The 11,502-nt window shown below is 43.0% G+C and overlaps 1 long non-coding RNA gene across 1 annotated transcript; it reads left to right on the top strand.

Moving 5' to 3' along the window:
- Positions 1-425: 425 nt before the first annotated feature.
- Positions 426-4,016, top strand: LOC111097139. The gene is made up of 3 exons (XR_005363668.1): positions 426-574; positions 2,338-2,425; positions 3,041-4,016. It is a non-coding gene; the product is annotated as an uncharacterized LOC111097139 (long non-coding RNA).
- Positions 4,017-11,502: the final 7,486 nt, after the last annotated feature.

Raw genomic sequence — 11,502 nt, 5'->3', positions numbered from 1 at the left:
ATTCTGGACAAATCCCATGAGGCCCTGAAACAGCAGGTCCGGCCTTACAGGATCCTGGGACAATGGGATTGACCGGAGTTGGCTCTCAATACTTGATTCTTCCTGCTAGTCCCTCCCACCTGCCTTTACTGCCCTCTGCATCCGACTGCCCTTGGGCACATGAGCATGGACATTTCTGCTGTTCCACATTGATGTCCATAATGAGAGCCACTTCCTGAGGGCTTGTGTTGTGTGCTTTTAGGAAGGTGACGGGGGTAGATTTAGACTGGGGTTTAAGTTTGGGCTCTGTCACCTAATACCTCGGTGACCTTGGGCAAGTCTCGGGCAGAGCTTTTGGTTTCAGCTTTTTTCTTTCTTTTTAAGGTTTTATATTATTTATTCATGAGAGACACACAGAGAGAAGCAGAGACACAGGCAGAGGGAGAAGCAGGCTCCCTGCGGGGAGCCCGATGTGGGACTCAATCCCAGGACCTTGGGATCATGCTCAACCACAGAGCCACCCAGGAGTCCCTCAGTTTCACCTTTCAGAGCTTCCATTTCCTTATCTAAAGAAAGGGAAGAACTGCTACTCATGGTTGGTATATATATGAATATATGTGTGTGTTTTATAAAATTGTTTTTGTGTGTATATGTATAAAATTGGTCATCTCTTCCCTTCATGTTTAGTGTCTTTGCTTTTATTGTTTCTCCCTTATTCTGGAATGCTATTTGCCTCCATCCTCCTCTACCTGTCAAAACCCTACTCATATTTCAAAGTGCAATTAAAATGCCACCCTTTCTAAGACACTTTCTGAAACCTTGCATATCGATTTGCCATGGTTCCCACCTCTCCCTCTGTATACATTTTGTAACCTGGGTTTTCAAGGGTACGTGGACCCTAGTATAATAACAGAGCCACAACAGGCCCCACCAGCTTTTCTCCAGCCCTGTCCCAGCAGCTACAGGAATTTCTCCAGCCAACTGTCCTTGCCCAACTACTTGCCTCAAGGAAGCATTTGAGCCTTGACCCTAAACGACCTTGTCCCTAGTTCTTCATATTTTCCCAATTCTGTACTTTACCTTTGTCGCACTTACTCAATGAAATAATCACTGATAGAGGTATGAGTTAAATCTGTTTACCCCAAGCAGACCAGGAGCCATTTGAAGCAGAAGCCAGTAGCTGACTGGTTGGCCTAGTCAAGGGCCTGGTGCATGGGTGACACCCGGGGAAGGATGGGTCATATCTGAGCACAGGCTCCGTGGGTGCCTCGGGCTTGTTCATCCACAGATAGTGTTGCTCTCCAGGCTTTCGTGTGCCTCGCCTCCTGTTCCCCCCATTGCTGACACCTGTCAAAGAGAAGCCTTTCAAAGGACCTTCTGTCTTCTGAGGCTGCCAGGATGTTCACAATGGCAGATGCACGTGGTCCTCTCATGTGTCCTCTTTGATCCAACTCTGGCTGGACTGTCCAGTTGCTCAAAACCATGGGTCTGTGCCATGTCCATGGGGTTTCCAAACACAACCCCAGCGGGAGGTAAGACTGCTGCATCAGCAAGGGAACAGCGTGATCTTGAGCACTGGATACCCCATGGACATGCAATTGATGGAAAGATTGCATCCACTTGGGTCTCACCCCTTAGGACTCAGGACGTGACTAAAGGCCATGTTGTACTTAGCCTGTCTCTTCTTCCCTGATCTGGGAAGCGCTAAATCTGTAACCAAGTTATATGTTGCCCTGCTATCTCCTCTTGGGGTGACTTCTTCCCCAAATGCCTCTTGGCTCACTGGGCAAATAGCCTTCTGTAGGTGTGCCCTATGGCACTTGCGGGCACTCTGAGACATCATCTGGCTTCCTGCTGCACAATCACAGCACTTGATATACTTGCCGTTTTATTCCAGTCTTGAGATTTCAGATCTGTCTCCCCTAGATTTTGAATTAAAGAAAGTGATTGTATCTTATTTGTCTTTGCATCTCTCTCTCTCTCTCTCTCTCTTTCTTTCTCGCCCCTGCTACAAGCTCCTGCCTAGCATCTAGTCCAGGCTTTGCATATACTAGTTGCTTAATAAATATTTGTTACATGGATGACGGAATCAACAGATTCCGTTATCAAGGGAGAGCAGGCTGGGCAGAGATGCCTAGAGTCCTCAGGGAACCCCAGGAAGGCACATAGGAAAAGGGAGGGGGGGGCAGAAAGCAGCAGCGACACCTCTTCTACCTGACAGCCGAGCCTGTGTCTGAATGTTCTCCTCTTGTTTTCTGGTGATGAAAGGGAAGGAAGGAAGCAGTACATCCCTGCCTTACAGGGCTTCTGCGAAAAATCTATACGTGCTGTTTACAAATTATTTCCTTTCCATTTAAGTATAGGTCTTTGAAGGAGAAAAAGAAGTAAAAGAGAGAGGAAGAATCTGAGACGTAGGGCTGGGGAGAGGTCAACGCAGACTACCCGGGTAGGTTGGCCAGATCTTTAGACCAGCTCATGTCACTCTGCTTTCCCTAGTGTCAGGTCACAAGGCTTTTCCTCTCCTGATGTAGCCACACATTTTTCTTGGGGCTGAATATTTTAGAAAATACATTTGTCTAGGATGGTAGCTATTTTTTGAGTTCTATGCTCGCATGCACAGTTGTTCCGTTCTACTAGACACAGTTTACCGCCATTATGCAATAAGTCTTTCACTTCTTCAGAAACATATCGTCTATTTTTACAGTTCCCACTCTCTGTGGTGAATGTTAAAGTCCCAGAAGGAGCGTGCAGAGAAAGTAAGGATTTATGCACCAGCCACGCTATTGCTCAGGGCTTCAGGGTGTGTTTCCTTCATGTGTTTGCAGGTGACCTGGAGAGTGGGAACTGATTTAACTTCTACTTGACCCAAGTATCCTAATTGGAAAAATGATCTTTGGCTCATTAAAGTAGGCCTTTTTGATGGCTGAAGCCTTGAAGGTTTGGGTTTCTATACAGCAGAAAAAAATAAATAAATTTCTCCTCCCTATCCCTCCTTTTCTTAAACACAAAATGTTAAAATTAAACTCTTGTTTTCCACTGACTGCAGCATTTGCCCCCCCAGGGAGAGGCTCTGATGCCAGATTCAGAAGCTAAGCCTACTTCTGAAGAATGGACACAAAAATAACGTCTTCAAGTCTTCAGCACACATCTGTGTATTTGAATTAATGTGTTGTGTTCCTTAAACCTTTGGAGCAATGGAAACCCTGAAATTAAAATAGTGAAATATGAGTCCTATCTGGCCTCAGCCATCCTCCTGATTTATTGGGGGTGCTTACACCTTAGTCTATGCCTTATGGTTCCCCATCTGAAAAAAGAGGTGCTGGATTTCAAGGTAGGTAATGATCTGACATAAATTCTCAAGCGCAATAATGTTCTTTCTCTGTTGGGGCAAAAATAGGATATATAAATGGGAAGCAGGACTGAAAATGTGACCCTAATTTCTCAAAGAATTCCACAGAACCTTTCAAGCAATGTCGTGATCCTATCCACTGAAGAAAGCAGGTTTAGGGGAAATACAAATTATCCTTGACATTCAGATTAGCTGCTCATGGTTTTGAATATTCAAGTGTGTCACTCTTTCCATCTACGCAATATGCTTGGTGATCCCCCGATGTTTCTAACATTCCAACATTCAGTTTGGAAGAGGAGGTTGCATTACAAAATTTGTCTCATGGGGTAGGTATGCAAAATCTAGCTGTTGGTAATTCACTGCCCCTCCCTGTTGATTCCCTGTATTCTTCTCCTTCTCCGGGATGGATTCAGAGCTTCATGATCCGTGTGCCATACCGGAATGAAAGGCACAGGGTAGGGAACACAGTCGAATGGGATTATCGTAGTGTCCTATGGTGACAGATGACAGCTACACTTGGGGTGAGCGGGGTGTAATGTATAAACTTGTCAGATCACTATGTTGTAGACTGGAAACTAATGCCAACACTGTGTGTCAACGACATTCGAAAAGTTTTTGGAAAAAATTTGTGTGCCGCAGAGGTGGTTAAAAATTTCATAGCAGCCACATTAAAAACAGCAGAAAGAAAGCAGTGGAATTAATTTGAATAATCTGTGTGATGTTTTAATACTACATTCAAAAAACGATCATGTGGGACGCCTGAGTGGATCAGTGGTTGAGCATCTGCCTTTGGCTCAGGGTGTGATCCTGGAGTCCCCAGATCAAGTCCCACATCGGGCTCTCCGCATGGAGCCTGTTTCTCCTCCCTCTGCCTATGTCTCTGCCTCGCATTGTGTCTCTCATGAATAAATAAATAAAATCTTTAAAAAACAAACAAACAAAAAAACCATGATCATGTCAACATGGAATCAATATAGACGTTTTCATTTGATAGTTTACATCTCTTTTTTGCACCATGTCTTGGAAATCCAGTGGGTCTTTTACCCTTACAGCACATCTCAACTCCGAGGAGCCACGTTCCAAATGTAAAATAGCTACATGTGCTAGTGGCTACCCTCACTGGACCACATAGAAGGGGCACAGCACTCCAGAGAGTTCTGTTGGACAGCACACATCTAAGCCCATTCGTGAGGATTTTTGTCTAGAAATTTGTGTCTCTGTAGAAGGCATCACGTGTCATCTTTATTTTCCAAAGAACCTTAGGCAGCACCTTCCTAGCCCTCAGAATAACAAGAAAGCCCATTGCTGACTATTTCAGCCTATTTTTCCTCTGGGCTTCAACTACACTCTCTCGTTCCCTGAAAGCAGAGGAAACACAGTCAGATGCTCTCCTCGGAAGCACCTGTTCCGCCTGCCTCTCCCTCACTGCCTCGTGAAGCTTCTCAGCTGGTATGAAAGCTAATTTGTGTAACATTCCTTAAAGTTCCCAACTCTCATTTTAAAAGGGCCTGCCTCCACCCCCCGCCCCTTCAAAACTGCTCAAACGAGTGGCGTGCCTATAAATGTTTAACAGCTGGCTCTCAGGAGGAAGAAGCCCCGACGGTAGCGTTTGCCAGCTTGTGTAGTGTAAATACTCCCACTCTGGACGGTGATCTCAAGCCACTAGTGTGACACATCGAGATGGGAAGAGATGCTCACTACTAGCTGGTGGGAGACGACTCTACACATCGCTGGAGCGCAGTGAGCTATTTCTGAATTCCCCCCATTTTCAGGAACCTATAGAAAATGTATCCTAGAATATCCTTCTCATACAAAGTAAAGCTGTCCAAAGGCTTCAGTGTGTTGGGTAAAAGTGAGATTTGAAATATAGTTGAATTTGGTAGGAAGGCTCACAGCTCAACAGAATATATAGAAGATTATAAGTGCACCATTCTTATATTCCCCATCTATACTCAAAATTAACAATACGGACCTAATCACTACGAGGGCTGTCGAAAAGTTGCTGAAAGTGATAGGTGAGATGTCAGCCAGAGAAAGACAAGGACTGTATGACATCATTCAGACGCAGCATCTAAAAAAGCCTGTAAAACAGAGAGTAGGGGCACCTGGGGGGCTCAGAGGTTGAGCATCTGCCTTTGGCTCAGAGCATGACCCCAGGGTCCTGGGATCGGGTCCCACATCGGGCTCCCCACAGGGAGCCTGCTTCTCCCTCTGCCTGTGTCTCTGCCTCTCTCTGTGTGTCTCTCATGAATAAATAAATAAAATCTTTAAAAAAAAAAAAAAGCAAAATAGTGATCACCAGGGACTAGGCAGGGGTCAAGGTGATGGTGTTTAAGGTTGGACTTGTAATGGGTAAGATATAAATTCTAGAGCTCCCAAGCACAGTAAAATAAATATAGACAATAATATTGTGCTGTACGTACTTGGATAAATATCACTCCCTGGGCAATCATATGACAATATATGGATATATGGCCATCACAGGCTGTAGACCTTAAACTGCCACAAGGTTACAAGTGAAATGTATTCAATAATAATAATTTTTTAAAAAGTGCTGGAGGTGAGATCAGCTTTCATTAGCACCTTTTCATTCTGGTCAGGTGATGGCTGTATTACCCATTGTTCCATAGGAAGAAACAATATCACATACATAAAGAGCTTGAGAATGTATCTGAATTTCTCATTGACCCATTCTTCTAGGAAAAAAAAAAAAAGAATGTGCTTTCTTTTTCTTTTCTTTTCTTTTCTTTTCTTTTCTTTTTTCTTTTCTTTTCTTTTCTTTTCTTTTCTTTTCTTCTTTTTTTTCTTTCTTGTCTTTTTTTTTTTTTTTTTTTAAGAATGTGCTTTTCAAGGCTGAGATAAATGGCACAAAGGCAACATGGTCCATCTTAAATGGGAACACAGAATGTGGGACCCTAAGTTATAGTGTGAACTACCTCTAACAAGCTGTAGGATCCGGAACAAACTTTGAAACTACACAGGGCCTCCTTCTCCTCAACTATAAAACCAGGGGCTGGACTAGCTCAGTGATTCTCATGATACACGACCATCACTATTTTTGTCATTTCCACATGCCACCTGCACTATTTTCTCTATATTTTTCCTAAAGCAACTCATCTCTTTTTAGTTAAGTACTGAGTCTTTTCCCAAGTAATAACATCTATAAAATCAGTCTTGATACACTAGCTATTTTTTCCCTAATAAACATTGATATGCAAACACAAGTGTGAATTTAACCGTGGCGTGTGTACCTCCTAAAATCATCTTCCATGCCACATGTGGTTAGCATTCTGTGGGTGATGTGATGTCTGTGGGTCCCACGGCGTTGTCGGTTTACAAGCCAAGTCATAATTTCAGCCACTTCAGTGCTCACTGTGGAAATTTCAGGATTGATTCATATTGCAGTGACACTTGTCCATCAAGATGAGTGAAACTAATGGATCCTCCAGCTATACTGTTGTCCAGGCCTCTCATTAGAGATAAAAGGTGGTTTGAGACTTCTATTCTGAAATGTATTTGCTCCTATACCAATATAACTTTCTCGTTCCATCAAGCCGCAGAAAGATCTGATCAAAAATTTAAATGAACGCATTTTGCATATAATATTTTGTCTCTCACTATTAAGCTCAGTAAATAGGTTGAAATCTGCATATAAATCACTTATATTTGCCTGCTTGTCTCTATGGGGGTTGCAGCTATGGTGCTTTAAATATCATGTGAAATCTTTAAGAGGTTGCTGGGCATGGGAGAGACATAGATTTTTATTAAAAAAAATTATGAATTAGAAAGCAGGACTTTCTTTAGAATTGATGTGGCTTCAATAATTTCAACCAGATGAACCGTTGTCAACAATTTGCATTTAAAATATAATTAATTATGTTAGTCTGCCTGCTATTATACTCGGAAATTGAGATACCATACATGTTTATAATAGGAAATTTCTCAATTGTCTTTTTTAATCCACTATGAAGCTGCACATATATTTCCACAGTAGGAAAGAGGAAAAAAAATTGTGCTGCTAAAGTAATACCAGTCTTTTCTAGGATTATGAATCAGTGGATGGTTTGTGGGATTAGTGATTTCTCTTCTCAAATGAAAACCAGATGGGTAAAGCCAAAAAGCATAAACAGTTAAGGGAAAAAATTGGCAGAAAAAAGTCACATTTGATAATTACATTTGTTGTTATACCTTCTCTTATGTAACGAGATAGTCAGGAACTCGGTTTATAAGATAATGTAACTCCTGAGCTCTGATTTGACCCAATAAAAGTTCAGACTGTTTTGTTTGGGAATGATTAGGTAGCTATATGATAATCGGGTAGCTGTTTTTATTAGAAACAGAAAATTCTCGTCCACACAAAAACTTTCAGGAAATGTTCATCCTGCTGTTTGTTTAAACGTATAATAATAAGTTTATGTTTATGGTTACAACTAAAAAAAAATAGGGTGAACAAACTTAGTGCATGGCCTGTATGATGAAGTGTTTGCAACATCTATAAAATTACTAAACCATACATTTTAGTAATATTTGATGTTTCACCACAAATGCAAGGATCTAATTTGTATCTGCTTTTGAATAGGAGAGCAGAAAGTCATGTTAATCACTCAGTGTTTTAGAGAACGTGATACTGAAGAAATAACATGCAGTTTGCTATTAATCTAGGCAATTTGTCTAGAATCCCAGATGCATTGGCTCGGCCGTTCACCCACATTCCGTGATGGCTGCCATAGCCCGAGTCTGTGCTGGGCTCTTTGCAAGCATCATCCCGTTGCTCCCCCTACTTTTCAAAGGAGGGGGATTGAGGCGCCAAGGGGTTAAGGGATGAGACTGCCCAGCCAGTACAGGGCAGAGCTGGGTTTGAACAGAGACACAGCAGTAGGGCTGTGTTCTCAACTTCTTCCTCCAACCCAAGCTCTGGGCTGGGTGCTGGGAACACAGTCAACTGTGGCTGATGCAGCCCTTTACTTAGAACCTGGGAAAATGTGGAACCTGAAGACGCCCTGGAAATCTGGCCAAACTCCCTTTTGTTCTGCATAAGAAGACAGTGGTTTAGTGTATCTTACTGTGTACTTGATAGACAAGATGTATAGATACAAATGTAGAGATAAAAATTATGAATTGGGTCATAAATGCTGATAATGTCATTCACTAAAGGCTGCAGTATCTTTGAAGCTTGACTATGTATAAGCTAGTACTTGGGTCTATTCTTCACTCAAACATATGGTAAGAATACGGGTGTCAGGGAGTATTATAACTATGGCACAAATGGAGACAAAAAATGAAATAACAATTCTGGTTGGTTGAGTTCAACAAATATACATTGGGTGCCTCTGTACTGACTACAGACATAAGGCTGGGTGAATAATGATGGACTCGACATGCAGGGCGCTGGGCCTCATGGCCGTTACCAGGAGGTGGGAGAAAAGAGACATTTAGCATCATTAATCCATACAGTGTGATGAGGGGAGCTTGAGGGTGTTGTTGGCACATAGCAGGGACACCTAGCCCAGTGAAGGGGTGTCAGGGTTGGAGGGGGTGTTGGGTGGAGGACAGGAAAGAGAAAGGCGATCTGGATAGAAGGATGTTCAATGCCAAGACCTCTTGAGTGATATCTGCAGCTCTTTTGGGTCACTGTGCCAGATTCCTCCCATTTGCTCCCCTACTTTCCACCTTTTGCCCCCAACTCTCTGACAGGAGACTCATTTGCAGAGACCTCATCAGAGAGCACCCATGTGCTCTATGGCTGCTAGTTGAGTTCAGCCAATAGGGAGTCCCAAAAGGAGACTTAGATGCAGGGAGGTGACTGAGTTTAGGTCCTAGTGGGGTGGCTCACTGGTGGTGTCCTAGGACACTCATCCACCTAGCTCTCTCTTCTAGCATCCTTTAACTGCTCTCTCCTTGAGGCAAGGACAGCCCTCAAGCACTGCGCTATCCTAGAGTTTCCCTATACCCCTGCCCATCCCTTTGTACACAGTCTCTCTATTAAGGCTTCCTTGAATTTTCCCAATTTCATGTGGAGGAGTGGTGTTGATTGGTGAGTAGGTGAGGATAGACTCACGAGCTGGTTTATAATCCAGATGAACAAAGCTTGGAATGTAGCCCAAGAGTAGCGATGGCCAAGATCAAGGAGAACCTCGTAGGTGTAAGGTTAAGATTTTGAATTTTATTCTTAGAAGTCTGGCGGGGGGGGTGGGGGTGGGGAAGAAGGCTAACAGGGCATTGGAGGATCTTCCGCAGAAAAGTAACAAGATCACAAATATCTTTTCCAAAGATTTCTCTGGCTGCTGAGTGAAGAATAGGCTGTTGTGATCATAAGACCATGTGGAGGGTATAGTCCTGGCCCCAGGGAGATGCTGGGCAATGGCCAGCAAGCTCATGAGAAATGGTCTGGATCTGTCTTAAGGCTTTAGCTAACAAGGAGTAAGTTTAGATAAGATGTGGTGGTGGGTGCTGGGAATATGGTGAACTAAAATGACATGGGGCACCTGGGTAGCTCAGTTGATTAAGCATCTGTCTTCAGCTCAGGTCATGATCCCAGGGTCCTGGGATCAAGCCCCTGCATCAGGCTCCCTGCTCAGTGAGGAGCTTGCTTCTCCCTCTCTCTCTGCCCCTCACTGTATTCATGTGCTCGCTCACTCTCTCTTTCCCAAAGAATTAAATAAAACCTTTAATTAAAAACAAAAAACAAAAAACAAAAAACCCTTTGGGGCAGCCCGGGTGGCTCAGCGGTTTAGCGCCACCTTCAGTCCAGGTCCTGATCCTGGAGACCAGGAATTGAGTCCCACATCTGGCTCCCTGCATGGAGCCTGCTTCTCCCTCTGCCTGTGTCTCTGTCTCTCTCTCTCTCTGTCTCTCATGAATAAATAAATAAAATCTTTAAAAAAAAAAAACAACCCTTTAATAAATAAATAACAAAATAGCAAATAAAGTTTAAAACAAAATAAACAGGATTGTTGCCTTTCTGGAACTTTTACTGTAGTTGAGATGTGCTTTTGATGAAGGATAGTTGGGAAAAGGGCAAGCAAGGACAAGGCCCCCTGCCCTAAGAGGAAACCACCCTTAGGAGGATTTTACACTAACTTCAAAGGAGCCCTCTACCCTTTCCCATGTGATAGGCAGATGACAGAAACCTGATTGGGTGACAGGTGCTTGGAGAGTTAATAAGATTAAAATAGCTCCATCAAGAAACCAATAAAAACCTCTAGATGTAGAAACTCTCCTGGCAACCCTCGTGGGTACTCTCCCTCCTCAGGAGCTTTGTGTTATCACTCCGTAAACTTTGCTTTGCTGCCCACCACTCTTCATCCAGTCTACTTTTTCATTCTTCGAAACAGCATGACCAAGAACCTCTGGCACTAAAGGAAAATAAATTCTATAACAACATAAATGTAAAGTTCCAACTGCTTCAGTGCTTTGAAGAAAAACAAAGCCAGGACTACCGCAGTATATAGGGAATCTGTGTCAGGGGATGGGGCGTCATCAGGGAAATCTTCCCCTTGGATCCAAAAGATCCATATGTCCTACAAGGTGGGCGTGGGGTGAGTGGAGAGGAAACAGGGTGTGCAAATGTCCTGGGAATGGGAGAGAATGTCTGAAAGGATCAAGTAGAAGCCCAGGGAGGGCAGTTAGAGGGAACGTGTGGAGATAAGTCTGTGGGACAGAAAGAAAGGTTAAACTTCTAGGTAACATGCGTAAGAAATAAAATTGAAAAAAAAAAGAAATAAAATTGAGAAATGGAAGTCAAAAGGGAAGCTAAGATGATATATCATAATTATCAAAGTCATTTCACTATTAGTTTAATGCAGGAGCGAAACCGCTGATAAAACTGTTAATATCATTGTATCAATTCCGTATTGATGATACATCCTTCACTGAGCACACTTTCCTTATACAAACATTTAGAGGGGAAAAAATGATAATAAAATGTGTGGAAAAGGAGTTTGGTTTGTTTGTTAGTTTTAGGGAGTCCTCTCAAGAAGAGGCAGACCGGGGGAGGGGTGATGTGGGGTCCACTTTTAGACCTGATTCCTGCCTTGGGTTTGCATGATGGACTGGGCTTGACTTCCTGATCTGGGGCTGCTTCTGCCTTGGAGCTCTGTTTCTCTTTGCTAAAAAAAAAAAAAAAAAAAAAAAAAAAAAAAAAAAAAAAAACCTGAAGTGAAATTCACATAACA

This window comes from Canis lupus, chromosome 8, assembly GCF_011100685.1.
Source record: "Canis lupus familiaris isolate Mischka breed German Shepherd chromosome 8, alternate assembly UU_Cfam_GSD_1.0, whole genome shotgun sequence".
In the NCBI taxonomy this organism is placed as follows: domain Eukaryota; kingdom Metazoa; phylum Chordata; class Mammalia; order Carnivora; family Canidae; genus Canis; species Canis lupus.
This window is presented reverse-complemented; position numbering and strand designations above follow the sequence as displayed.